This window comes from Oncorhynchus mykiss, chromosome 5, assembly GCF_057628025.1.
Source record: "Oncorhynchus mykiss isolate SJ-2025 chromosome 5, ASM5762802v1, whole genome shotgun sequence".
NCBI classification, from domain to species: Eukaryota; Metazoa; Chordata; class Actinopteri; order Salmoniformes; family Salmonidae; genus Oncorhynchus; species Oncorhynchus mykiss.
Window position 1 is genome coordinate 72,430,427 of NC_143026.1, and position 15,042 is coordinate 72,445,468.

Sequence of the window (15,042 nt, forward strand, 5' to 3'; positions counted from 1 at the left end):
AGTCTCTCAGTCTCTGTCGCTGAAAAACATCCCCACAGCATGATGCTGCCACCACCATGCTTCACTGTTGGGATGGTGTCTGGTTTTCTCCAGACATGACACTTGGAATTCAGGCCAAAGAGCTCAATCTTGCTTTCCTCAGACCAGAGAATCTTGGTTCTCATGGTCTGAGAGTCTTTAGGTGCCTTTTGGCAAACTCAAAGCGGGCTGTCATGTGCCTTTTGCTGAGGAGTGGCTTCCTTCTGGCCACTCTACCATAAAGGCCTGATTGTTTGAGTGCTGCAGAGATGGTTGTCCTTCTGGAAGCCATCGGGTTCTTGGCCACCTCCCTGACCAAGACACTCCCCCCGATTGCTCTGTTTGGCCGGGCGGCCAGCTCAAGAAGAGTCTTGGTGGTTCCAAACTTCTTTCATTTAAGAATGATGAAGGCCATCGTGTTCTAGGGGACCTTCAATGCTGCAGAAATGTTTTGTTACCCTTCCCCAGATCTGTGCCTCGACACAATCATGTCTCTGAGCTCTACGGACAATTCCTTTGACCTCATGGCTTGGTTTTTGCTCTGACATGCACTGTCAACTGTGGGACAGGTGTGTGACTTTCCAAATCATCTCCAAACAATTGAATTTACCACAGGTGGACTCCAATCAAGCTGTAGAAACATCTCAAGGATGATCAATGGAAACAGGATGCACCTAAGCTCAATTTCGAGTCTCATAGCAAAGGGTCTGAATACTTATATAAATAATGTATTTCAGTTTATTATTTTAATACATTTGCAAAAATGTCTAAAAACCTGTTTTTGCTTTGTCAGTATGAGGTATTGTGAGTAGATTGCTGAGGATTTGTATTTATTTAATAATTTTAAGAATCAGGCTGTAAAGTAACAAAATGTGGAAAAAGTCAAGGAGTCTGAATACTTTCCGAAGGGACTGTTGCGCTAAGAGTTGTGCAACGTTGGTATAATCTCATTCAAAATCTTTTGCATCTGTAATGGCTGCCAAAGGTGCTTCCACTAAGTATTAACTCTAGAGTGTGAAGTCATAGGCAATCAAGACATCTTCATTTTTTTTTCTCATTCATTTGGAAATGTTCTATAATTTTTCATTCACTTTGGAAATATGGAGTAGGGTGTGTAAAATAAATCTAATTGATTTAATCTGATTTAATTTTAAGGCAGCACATTTTTGAAGACTGTGCAAAGGGTGTGTATAATTTTACTAGGTTTTGTGTAGTGTAGTGGTTTTGTTTGAACTGTAGACAGGGCTTTGTACTGAAGAAAGTGTCATTTATCTTTGTCCACTTCTACAGCACCACAATGCAGACACACTGTACACTTCATATAAACACTTGGACATTCTAATGTACAAAATAGTTCTGGCCAGGTCTAAAATAAAATCAACATTGACATAAACCCAGGAACGTGTTCAAATTATATAAAGTACGCCCATTACTTTTATTTTTTCTCCAAAGCTTCAAACAAGAGATTCACCCCCTGGTAACTATCCTTGGTACTGCCATTTATAGCACAGATTCACACGTTGCAATGTGCCTTCACGCCATGCCATCTGATCTCGGAGATAAATCCAGTGAGGGGCTTTGAGCTTCTCAAGCTGCCATGAACCTTTTGATCTTCCCTCTTTATTTTCTGTGCCTTCATCGGGGGCCTCTCTGAAGCCTAATGAACAAATCCATTTGACTAGCCATTTAGATCTCAGATGAGCAGGACGTCCTCTTTCCCTTCAACTCACTGCTGGTGAACATAGTATTATAGGGGTAGAAGGTATTAGACAGCTCTGATGCTATATCGTATATGCAACTCACAGAGTGGCTCAATTCCTTTGAACACGACGGTGTGTTGTTGTTCCATAAGATGCTTTACATAATGGGAGGTTACACAGGAAGAATCTAATTCCCAGAAAAAGCACTGTTTTCACTCCCCAGGACACTGACATTTCTAAATGTATTTTTCCTTTGGTAATGGCTCACGCCGTGTTCCCATGCTATCGGAAATTCCTAGTTCTGACAGGGGAGTTTCACTTGAACGACCCTCCAAGTCGGAATTACAAGTGGAAAACATTTTCAACCAAAAGATGACAACATTTCCGTTTCCAATAATTCCTTAGCAATATCGATAATGTAGCTAGTTTGACCATATTGTCAATGTTAAGCCCGCTAGCTAACTTTATTATTAGCAACGTTAGCTAGTTTATCGAACGCGGCATTATACATCATGGTGCCCCAAACACCCATGTTCCAAACAAACAACAACTTACTCAACTGAAACTATTTTGTATAAATCGTACCAATCATGTCAATACATTAGTGTTTTTGCATTTCATGTTTTGGTGTTAATTTGTGTGTTTTATGTTTTGGTGATAATGACTACAGATCTGCCTTTAATAAAAACTATTTGTGGTGTTTGATTTCATACGACAGAGCTAATTAAAATGCAGCTCTAGCTATCTCCATATCATCAAAGGCTGTGTGTTTGATTGGAGTTTTCCTTCAGCAGACCCCGGTCTCCACAGAGCCTCTGGTGAAATGACTGCACTGCCGAAGTAAATACACTGCTTAATCAGGCTGGGAATTGCCAGGGTCTTCATGATATAATATTATCACGATACTTAGGTGCCGATATGATATGTATTGTGATTCGATACTGCGATTTCATTGAGATTTGATGTTCCAAACATGTTGCTCACTATATTACTGTGTCCACATAAGATTTAGGGTATTTTGCCTGCAAAAAAAATAAGGGGCAATGTTTATATGATCCCCTTACAAACAGGCCCATTTGTACCACATTCTTGCCTACATACGCCTTTTATACTTCCTGTGTGCATGCCGGCATGCTGGGGACCAGTGGTAGTAGTGATGTGCAGATGTGGGTGGGTGTCTATTTTAATAAATCTATTAAATATACACCATCAAAAATAAATCCATTATTAGTTTGTTTAGGCAGGTCTTAAGAAACATAAGACTAATAAAATGATTTTCTTTAACAGTAGAATGGCATATTTTGACTTGAACTATGTTAAATCAAAATTAATGAAATCATTAGTTCATTATTTTGCTAATTAAACAGAAACACACCTACCCTGATCATAGTCAACACTCATATTTTATAGTAAGCATATAACAGAATAAAATACAAATGATTGTGGAACTTGTGGAACCACTGTCATATAAGAAAGTGAAACTTTGAAACAGACCCCATGCTCATGCTTTTTGATACACATTTACTATCCTTCCTACACTCACTCCACTTTATTAAGGTGCAGGCATAGTCTTACATTGAGAGTATTTTCATCATACTGATAGTAGCAATCCTATTTGCAAAAGCATGTGTATTGCAGTGGAGGCTGGTGACTTGAAAAATTGAGGAGGATGGGAGACCCACGGTATAGGCGCGGAACACACAGAGACCACAAAGTGTGTTTCAAAAATCATCAAAGACTATTTGAACCTAAAGCATTTAATAAAGACATGTATAGTACAATATTACATGGAATGGGAATGAGAGGGCTACTTACACAGTGTTGGAAAGGGATCACAGCATAGAGTGACTGAAGGTATGAGGCATGAGTTGAGGTGTTCAGAGGCTTGACCAGTGCAGGACAGGATTGTACTGGGAAGACAAAAAACAATAACACAAGATACTACAGTTAGACAAACGAGCTAAGGATGAGTTAGTCCAAGCAAGGAGTAAAATCTTTGATGTGTAATAATGTAATTGTGTATGTGATTGACTCTACATACAGTAATGAAAGAAATTTGATAGGGGTATTCACAGTGCTTGGAAGGGAAACATTCTATGTGCCAGTGGATGAGTGGGCACATGAGACGTCATGGCTTCAGTAGTCATCACCTCTTAATCATAGAACATGAGGGGACTTAGCTGTAAATACAAATAGCAGATATATTCCATTACAGCTTCGCCATCGTAGGTTTGAACAACGAGTTTCTCTATAAAATCAAAAACACTGACTGCGTATCTGGCCCACTTGACACAACAAAGTACCTCAAGAAATGTTCCTGAATAAAGCCCTGATCATCCACATACCTGACGATAACTGACAACTTCAAGCAGACTGGTGGCACCATAGGTCCCAGAGCGGTGGGGCAATTTTTACCTACTGGGACTTGGAGTTATTCCTTACATGTTAACCTAAATAGGAAAACTCTGGACCCTATAAGGTATGATAGTGATTAATCATTTGTAAAAAAAAAAAAAAGGTTTTATAAGGGCTATGATGGGACCAGTTTTTCCTAATCAAGTCACATGGTTTAAAAAAAACTCCTGTAAAAAACTTCTGTCACTGGGGGATGAATCCTTTCAAACTGCAGCTACCTTATATTTGTTCATATAACTTATATTTAGACTAGATTAGGACCGGGATTTCCTCTACCCAGACACAACTGATAGACAATGGAAATCACAGAGCTGACTTTATTTTATGCATGTTTGCATACAGGTCTATGCAACTCTAGGCCTTATAAAAAAAGGACATCTGCCATTACTATTATGTTGACATATTCATTCCAGGTAATAATTTTGGATTGAAAATGTATAGGCAGCCTGGCCAGCCCAATTTGGAAAATAATCTAAATTTGATCACATTCACATTTTCTCCTGACACACAAACGGATGATAAATACATAACGTTACCAATTAGTTAACCTGACCAGATGGACAGGACTCATAGGCTGTATACACCTGCTCTTATTACACTAGTAGCCTACAGTTGGTCAGACTGAAAAATAGTCTCGTTTTCATCCCATACAGCATGTCAGATTTCTCATGTTTAGGTGTAGCCTAGGCTGCCACAACATTTATGTTGCTTGTGTCTGTCCAGAGTGATTATGTTATCATCGTTGGTAAATAAATACAGGAGGAAAATGCAAAGCCTACTTGAGTGCAAGCAAAAAAAATGTGCTGGGTCAACCCCTCTCTTTAATCTAACTTTTAATGAATGATGCGATGGAAGCTATCAAATCATTCAGAATTGTTTTCGATATCCCAGAAAAGATGTAAAGAATCTTAATGTGAAATTATAGGCGGCTTGATGATAGGCTCCCAGTTAACCAGCTATACATTTGATACCAGTTGGTTTTGAACACCCTCACATTTTCATCCTTCTTCATGAAACTGATCTCAGGCAAAGGTCGACCCTCGCCTTTAATTCGCACCTTTTCCGTGTACCCCAGAGAATGAAAGGAATTCTTCAACAAAAAGTCCACAACATTTTCGGCAGCGTTGGCCGTTCTATCATTCTGGCAGAGAAAAATGCACACTCGCGCTGGTAGCTAGCTAGCTACTGAAGTTAGCAAAGGCAAATTTAAATAAATTGCACTAACTGGACACAAAATAAAGTTCTAAACCCAAGAAAACAATGTATAATTTCCATCCTCCATCTCCTGTAATTTGAAAAAACTAATTTGAGTTGAATAATGTCCCAAAAATGCTCAATTGTCACTCTTAATTCTTAATCTCTATCAAATACTGTCACCAAGTGTCACGCCCTGACCTTAGAGATCCCTGTTTACTCTCTATATTTTGGTTAGGTCAGGGTGTGATTAGGGTGGGTACTCTAGTTTTTGTATATTTATGTTTTCTTTTTCTTTGTTGGCCTAGTATGGTTCCCAATCAAAGGCAGCTGTCTATCGTTGTCTCTGATTGGGGATCATACTTAGGCAGCCCTTTTTCCCACCTTCTGTTGTGGGATCTTGTCTTTGTTTGGCTGCATGCATTTTTGCATGACGAAGCTTTTCGTTCGTTGTATTGTTTTTTAGTTTTTTTGCTGGTTCACATTTTAATAAAATATGATGAACCCAAATCACGCAGCGCCAAGGTCTACCCTTAATGACGAACGTTACAGAAGATCCCACCACCAACGGACCAAGCAGCGTGGTCAGGAGGACTGGACCTGGGAGGAAATCCTGGAGGGAGCAGGACCCTGGACAAGGGCCGGGGAGTATCGCCGTCTGAAGGAGGAGATGGAGGAAGCGAAAGCGGAACAGCGACGATACGAGGAGTTAGCTCAACGAAGCAAGCACAAGAGGCAGCCCCAAAACTTATTTTGAGGGGGGAACACGGGGAGATTGGCAGAGTCAGTGTTCACAGCCCGGTGCGCTCTGTGCAAGCTTCCCGCAGTTGCCGTGCTAGAGTGGGCATTCAGCCAGGACGGATTGTGCCGGCTCAGCGCTCCTGGCCTCCGGTGCATCTCTTCGGTCCAGGATATCCTGCAGCCAGCTCTACGTACGGTATCCCCAGTTCGCCAGCACAACCCAGTGCGGCCTGTGCCAGCTCCCCGCACTTGCCATGCCAGTGGCAAGTGCGGCCAGGACGCGTCAGCCAGGACGCGTTGTGCCAGCTCTACGCTCCAGAGAATGACACAAATATACATTTTCACAAAGTTTGCTGCCTCAGTTTGTATGGTGGCAATTTACATATATTCCAGAATGTTATGAAGAGTGATCAGATGAATTGCAATTAATTGCAAAGTCCCTCTTTGCCATGCAAATGAACTGAATTCCTCAAAAATAATTTCCACTGCATTTCAGCCCTGCCACAAAAGGACCAGCTGACATCATGTCAGGGATTCTCTCTGGGGCGGCAGGGTAGCCTAGTGGTTAGAGCATTGGACTAATAACTGAAAGGTTGCAAGTTCAAATCCCCGAGCTGACAAGGTACAAAACATCTGTTGTTCTGACCCTGAACAACCCACTGTTCCTAGGCTGTCATTGAAAATAAGAATTTGTTCTTAACTGACTTGCCTAGTAAAATAAAGGTAAAAATTAACACAGGTGTGTGAGTGTTGATGATGACAAGGCTGGAGATCACTCTGTCATGCTGATTGAGTTCAAATAACAGACTGGAAGCTTCAAAAGGAGGGTGGGTGGTGCTTGAAATCATTGTTCTTCCTCTGTCAATCATGGATGCAAGGAAACACGTGCCGTCATCATTGCTTTGCACAAAAAGAGCTTCACAGGCTTGCTGCCGGTAAGATTGCACCTAAATCAACCATTTATCGGATCATCAAGAACTTCAAGGAGAATTATTCAATTTTTGTGAAGAAGGCACAAGAAAGGGCACCCAAGAAAGTCTCCTAAAGTTGATTCAGCTGCCAGATCGGGGCACCACCAGTACAGAGCTTGCTCAGGAATGGCAGCAGGCAGGTGTGAGTTAATCTGCACGCACAGTGAGGCAAAGACTTTTGGAGGATGGCCTGGTGTCAAGAAGGGCAGCAAAGGAGCCACTTCTCTCCAGGAAAAACATCAGGGACAGACTGATATTCAGCAAAAGGTATAGGGATTGGACTGCTGAGGACTGGGGTAAAGTCATTTTCTCTGATGAATCCCCTTTCCGATTGTTTGGGGCATCCGGAAAAAAGTGCTACCATCAGTCCTTTGTCATGCCAACAGTAAAGCATCCTGAGACCATTCATGTGTGGGGTTGCTTCTCAGCCAAGGGAGTGAGCTCACTCACAATTTTGTCTAAGAACACTGCCATGAATAAAGAATGGTACCAACACATCCATGGTACCAATACATCCTCCGAGAACAACTTCTCCCAACCATCCAGGAACAGTTTGGTGACGAACAATGCCTTTTCCAGCATGATGGAGCACCTTGCCATAAGGCAAAAGTGATAACTAAGTAGCTCGGGGAACAAAACATCGATATTTTGGGTCCATGGCCCGGAAACTCCCCAGACCTTAATCCCATTGAGAACTTGTGGTCAATCCTCAAGAGGCGGGTGGACAAACAAAAACCAACAAATTCTGACAAGCTCCAAGCATTGATTATGCAAGAATGGGCATGAGTCAGGATGTGGCCCAGAAGTTAATTGACAGCATGCCAGGGCGGATTGCAGAGGTCTTGAAAAAGAAGGGTCAACATTGCAAATATTGACTCTTTGCATCAACTTCATGTAATTGTCAATAAAAGCCTTTGACACATTAAATGCTTGTAATTATACTTCAGTATTCCATAGTAACATCTGACAAAAATATCTAGACACTGAAGCAGCAAACTTTGTGGAAGTTAATATTTGTGTCATTCTCAAAACTTTTGGCCACAACTGTATTTTAACCAATTATTTGGTGACATATGAATATATTTTGTATAGTTCTATCTAAAAAGGAAAACTTTTTTTATGTTTCACTATTTTTATATTTATGAAATTTCAATGAGGAGGACGGTCCTCCCATTCCTCCTCTGAGGAGCCTCCACTGGTGTCTCGTGTTCATATTTCACAACCTCCGTGGGCTTTTGGAGTCGCCTATATGCGCTCAAGCAAAATAATAGGCCTACACAAGTTTTGGGCTACATTATTGCATGCTAAATGTTTCTGATTAGTGATAGATGAGCAAACAAATAGATGAGCTGTACCACTTCCACTTACTTGCCCAGCCAGAAACCAATTAACCAAATTGTCTATACAGATGGAGATTCAGTAAAATAAAATCACATTGGTTGAGACAAGTCGGGAAAGTCACATTCTTTTGGTCGGGAGTAGGCCTAGGCTACTAAGCGACTGCTAGTGAAGACAAAATAATCCACTTGTTAAACTACTTAACATGCTGGTTAACTGTTCTCATAAATGAGCCAAGTAGACAAGATGATCATGGGCAACACTCACCTCAACTTAGCTAAAATTTCCCCAGCCTAATTGTAGACTAACCAATATCCAAACGGAGATTCAGTGAAAACAAAATATGACATTGATTGATTTATCAAGACAACTCCTCACGCTTATCTCAAAGCAGCATAATGGAGCAAAACGGTGCTGAAGTTATAATTTAGTTCAGGGGTTCCCAAACTACACTGCTCAAAAAAATAAAGGGAACACTTAAACAACACAATGTAACTCCAAGTCAATCAAACATCTGTGAAATCAAACTGTCCACTTAGGAAGCAACACTGATTGACAATACATTTCACATGCTGTTGTGCAAATGCAATAGAAAACAGGTGGAAATTATAGGCAATTAGCAAGACACCCCCAATAAAGGAGTGGTTCTGCAGGTGGTGACCACAGACCACTTCTCAGTTCCTATGCTTCCTGGCTGATGTTTTGGTCACTTTTGAATGCTGGCAGTGCTTTCACTCTAGTGGTAGCATGAGACGGAGTCTACAACCCACACAAGTGGCTCAGGTAGTGCAGCTCATCCAAGATGGCAGATCAATGCGAGCTGTGGCAAGAAGGTTTGTTGTGTCTGTCAGCGTAGTGTCCAGAGCATGGAGGCGCTACCAAGAGACAGGCCAGTACATCTGGAGACGTGGAGGAGGCCGTAGGAGGGCAACAACCCAGCAGCAGGACCGCTACCTCCGCCTTTGTGCAAGGAGGAGCAGGAGGAGCACTGCCAGAGCCCTGCAAAATGACCTCCAGCAGGCCACAAATGTGCATGTGTCTGCTCAAACGGTCAGAAACAGACTCCATGAGGGTGGTATGAGGGCCCGACGTCCACAGGTGGGGGTTGTGCTTACAGCCCAACATCGTGCAGGACGTTTGGCATTTGCCAGAGAACACCAAGATTGGCAAATTCGCCACTGGCGCCCTGTGCTCTTCACAGATGAAAGCAGGTTCACACTGATCACATGTGACAGACGTGACAGAGTCTGAAGACGCCGTGGAGAACATTCTGCTGCCTGCAACATCCTCCAGCATGGCATTTCTTTGGGGGGGCGCACAGCCCTCCATGTGCTCGCCAGAGGTAGCCTGACTGCCATTAGGTACCGAGATGAGATCCTCAGACCCCTTGTGAGACCATATGCTGGTGCGGTTGGCCCTGGGTTCCTCCTAATGCAAGATAATGCTAGACCTCATGTGGCTGGAGTGTGTCAGCAGTTCCTGCAAGAGGAAGGCATTGATGCTATGGACTGGCCCACCCGTTCCCCAGACCTGAATCCAATTGAGCACATCTGGGACATCATGTCTCGCTCCATCCACCAACACCACGTTGCACCACAGACTGTCCATGAGTTGGCGGATGCTTTAGTCCATTTCTGGGAGGAGATCCCTCAGGAGACCATCCGCCACCTCATCAGGAGCATGCCCAGGCATTGTAGGGAGGTCATACAGGCACATGGAGGCCACACACCTTACTGAGCCTCATTTGGACTTGTTTTAAGGACATTACATCAAAGTTGGATCAGCCTGTAGTTTCCATTGATAATTTTTGTGTGATTTTGTTGTCAGCACATTCAACTATGTAAAGAAAAAAATATTTAATAAGAATATTTCATTCATTCAGATCTAGGATGTGTTATTTTAGTGTTCCCTTTATTTTTTGAGCAGTGTATTTCACTCAAGTCTTCCCTTCCAGCATTGGGGAACATTCCCCTGCGTGTGAGTCACTTTATTAATGCCACTTTAATAATGATGTTTACATATCTTGCACTACTCATCCCAGATATATATTGTATTTTATACCATCTATTGCATCTTGCCTATGCCGGTCGGTCATGGCCCATCCATATATTTATATGTACATATTCTTATTTCATCCCGTTACTTAGATTTATGTATATTAGGTAGTTGTTGTGGAATTGTTGATTACTTGTTAGATAACTTGTTAGATATTGCTGCACTGTCGGAACTAGAAGCACAAGCATTTCGCTACACTCACAATAACATCTGCTAACCATGTGTATGTGACCAATAAAATTTGATTTGTCTATTTCTATGGGCACATGCACTGTTCATGACACAAACTGTTCACACCTCTCTTGTTGGCATGTTTAATGTTTATTCATATGATATTTCAGTGACTCAAACATTACCACAAATTCTATGGGCTAAAAAAAACATAACAAAAAAATCTTACCTGGCATGGGCTTATTCAGATGATCTGGACATTTCTGACAAGTTATAAATACTGTAACTCTAAGATATGCTATGACAAGAAGAAAACTGATGATGCAGTAGCTAATTTCGAAATTACACGTTGTGCATTCTATTATTACAACTTTGAGGAGTAAGTTGAAAGCAGAACTGAGTCTCCCCCCAATTTAAAAAAAAATCATAATAACTCTGACAGCGCCCCACAATTTGGGAACCACTGATCTAGTTGACCACATGCAGGTAGGCTATATTGATTCAAATGTATTACGATTGGAGGACTTTGGGAGTTTCTGTAAGTAACAATTTGTTGCCTTCATTTGCATTAGCCTACTTTATTCCAATATTTTTGTCATTCAGTGATATTTATTCCTGTCACGACTTCCAATGAATTCCGCTCTTCTCCTTGTTTGGGCGGCGTTCCCTGGTCGACGTCACCGGCCTTCTAGCCATCGCTGCTCCATTTTTCAGTGTTCCATTTGTTTTGTCTTGTTCCCCGCACACCCGTGATATATTCCTCTGTTCCCCCCATGTCCTTGTGTGGAATTGTTTTATTACATGTTCAGTGTGACGCGCCAGGCAGGTTATTTCCCCTCTGGGTATTCTTGTGTAACCCATAGGAGGTTGGATTATTAACATTTGTTTTTGTGACTGTATTTTGCGCATTTCTCTTTTGCATTTTGGCTGCAGGTTTGAGGCTGTTGCGTTCATTTTTTGTGCTTCTGCCCAATAAAGAGGGCGCCTGATCACAACTCTTTACTCTCCTGCACCTGACTTCAACACCAGTAGTGCATACGCTGACAATTCCCACAGTGCATGCTTAATGCGCCCGCATGCATCCCAACTAAAACAGTTCCAAAACGTTATATACAGTACCAATCAAAAGTTTTGACACAACTACTCATTCTAGGGTTTTTCTTATTTTTTTTTACTATTTTCTACATTGTAGAATAATAGTGAAGACATCATTATTTGCAGCCCAAATAAATGCTTCACCAAGTTTAAGTAACAGACACATCTCAGTATCAACTGTTTAGATGAGACTGTATGAATCAGGCCTTCATGGTCGAATTGCTGCAAAGAAACCACTACTAAAGGACACCAATAAGAAGAAGAGACTTGCTTGGGCCAAGAAACACAAGCAATGGACATCATACCGGTGGAAATCTGTCCTTTGGTCAAATGAGTCCAAATCGCTGTGTCTTTGTGAGACGCAGAGTAGGTGAACGGATGATCTCACACCATGTGTGGTCCCCACTGTAAAGCATGGAGGAGGAGGTGTGATGATGTGGGGGTGCTTTGCTGGTGACACTGTCAGTGATTTATTTTGAATTCAAGGCACACATAGCAAATAATGGCTACTTCTCAGAAAGTATTAAAGAGGAGTAAGAGTACATGGAAGAGGTGTAAAACAAGGTTATCCACTATTAGCATATATATTTATTATGGCCATTGAAATGTTAGGTATTTAAATCAGATCCAACAACAATATCAAGGGGCTAGAAATCCAGGGCTTAAAAACAAAGGTGTCATTGTACGCTGACAGTTCATGTTTTCTTTTAAATCTGCAATTTGGATCCCTGCATAACCTCTCTGGATTACAACCAAATTATGATAAATGCATATTACATATCGGATTGCAAAAAAATAATCCTTTTACATTACTGTGTAGTTTACAAAAACAATTGTCCAACGGTGAAGTGAACATGTTCGGTATTCATATCCCAAAATAAATAAATTATCTACTACAATATATTTTAATAAAGTTAGCCAAATTAGAAAATATATTTTTGTGGAAAAATCACCCTGATTAATTCTTTAGTCACATCCCAGTTGACCTATTTACTTATGGCCTTATTTTTAAAATTATATGAGCAAAACATGTTCATTTTATTTGGAATGGCAAGCCAGACAAAATTATACGGGCCTATTTTTATAATGAATATGAATTCGGAGGACAGAAATTGGACCTCTCACTTAAGGCTTCAGTCACAAAAACTATACTTAAATCCGAACTAGTTCTCTAGCATATTAGTAAGAATGGCTCACCCAGTGTTCAAGAATGGCCTTCAGATTACAACCTCTCACTTTTGGTTATTTGAAAATGAAATCGTCTCCAAAATGTCAATATTTTGGTTGCAATATCAGTTTAATCCACCAGAAAAGTACAAAAATTACAACAAACATTATGGTTAAACTCAAATATACTAATTAACCCCCCCACGGTATAATCTTTGTAAATTATATCATAAATAGGACTGGTGGAGTTATGTCACACATGCAGTTAACAAAATATATGAAAATGTCTACTCTATCCAAAATTACAACCAACTGATTGCAGCATTACTGTAAGAATTAAGGAGGCAAGTGGAAGGGGGAGAAGATAAGGAACTTGTCTGTTGGCCCTGCATTAAAGACCAAAATTGGTTAAAGAAAATTGTGATAAATGAAAAAGTATACCAGTTTCATTTAAGGACCAAAAAATTGACATGGGCACCATACAGGTTGCAAAATAGTTGGGAGGAGATTTTCAATATACCCATTCCATGGTACATGGTTTATGAACTAATACACAAAACTCTGCCGGATTCAAAACGTAGAGTTTTTCTATTTAAATTACTATACAAAATTATTGCTACCAATAGAATGTTATGTATATGGGGATACAACATCCCAGCTCTGCAAAGTTTGCTCATTAATCTACACACAATACCACATAATGACAAAGCAAAAACAAGTTTGATAAATTCTTACAAATTAAATGAACTTAAAAAATATATTACATTTACATAAGTATTCAGACCCTTTTCTCAGTACTTTGTTGAAGCACCTTTGGCAGTGCATTCGGAAAGTGTTCAGACGCCTTCACTTTTTCCAAAATTTGTTACGTTATTCTAAAAAGGATTAAATGTTTTCATCATCAATCTACACACGTTACCCCATAATGACAAAGCGAAAACAGGTTTTTAGAAATATTTGCAAATGTATTAAAAATAAATACCAGACTCTTTCAGACTCTTTGCTATGAGACTCGAGAATTGAGTTCAGGTGCATCCTGTTTCCATTGATCGTCATTGAGATGTTTCTTCAACATGATTGGAGTCCACATGTGGTAAATTAAATTGTTTGGGCATGATTTCAGGCAGAATCACATCTGGCCGTGATTGGGAGTCCCATAGGGCGGCACACAATTGGCCCAGTGTCGTCCGGGTTATGCCGGGGTAGGCCGTCATTGTAAATAAGAATTTGTTCTTAATTCTTATGGCTAGGGGTTCGCTAGCGGCACCCCTCGACAACATTCAGCTGAAAAGGCAGGCATCGAAATTCAATTTTTTTTTTTTTAAATATGTAACTGTCATACATTAACAGGTACAATACACCAAATGAAAGATAAAGTTATTGTTAATCTACCCATCGTGTCCGATTTCAAAAAGGCTTTACAGCGAAAGCACAACGTATGATTATGTTAGGTCAGAACCAAGTCACAAAAACACACACAGCCATTTTTTCCAGCCAAAGAGAGGAGTCACAAAAAGCAGAAGCATAGATAAAATGAATGAACCTTTGATGATCTTCATCAGATGACACTCATAGGACATCATATTACACAATACATGTATGTTTTGTTCGATAAAGTGCATATTTATATCCAAAATTCGATAAGCCAAGAGTTGAAAAACTACAAACCTCAGATTTCCCACTTCCTGGTTGGATTTTCCTCTGGTTTTCACCTGCCATATGAGTTCTGTTATACTCACAGACATCATTCAAACAGTTTTAGAAACGTCAGAGTGTTCACATCTACTAATAATATGCATATATTAACAACTGGGACTGAGTAGCAGGCAGTTTACTCTGGGCACGCTTTTCATCCAAACGTGAAAATGCTGCCCCCTATCCCAAACAGGTTTTAACAGACTTGCCTAGTTAAATAAATGTTAAATAAAAATAAATACATTTGGAAAGACACACACCTGTCTATATAAGGTCCCACAGTTGACAGTGCATGTCAGAGCAAAAACCAAGCCATGAGGTCGAAGGAATTGTCCGTACAGCACCGAGACAGGATTGTGTTGAGGCACAGATCTGGGGAAGGGTACCAAAAAATGTCTGCAGCATTGAGGGTCCCCAGGAACAATGTGGCCTCCATAATTCTTAAATAGAAGAAGTTTGGAACCACCAAGACTCTTCCTAGA

At 40.6% G+C, this 15,042-nt stretch overlaps 1 protein-coding gene across 2 annotated transcripts in view; it reads right to left on the minus strand.

Moving 5' to 3' along the window:
• tbl1xr1a (TBL1X/Y related 1a) overlaps window positions 1-15,042 on the minus strand; it is a 118,686-nt gene that overhangs the window by 46,164 nt on the left and 57,480 nt on the right. For both annotated transcript variants that reach the window (XM_090235791.1, XM_090235788.1), the window contains exon 2: window positions 3,534-3,628. The gene's annotated coding sequence lies outside the window, so the exon portion shown is untranslated. The remainder of the gene's footprint in view (window positions 1-3,533; window positions 3,629-15,042) is intronic.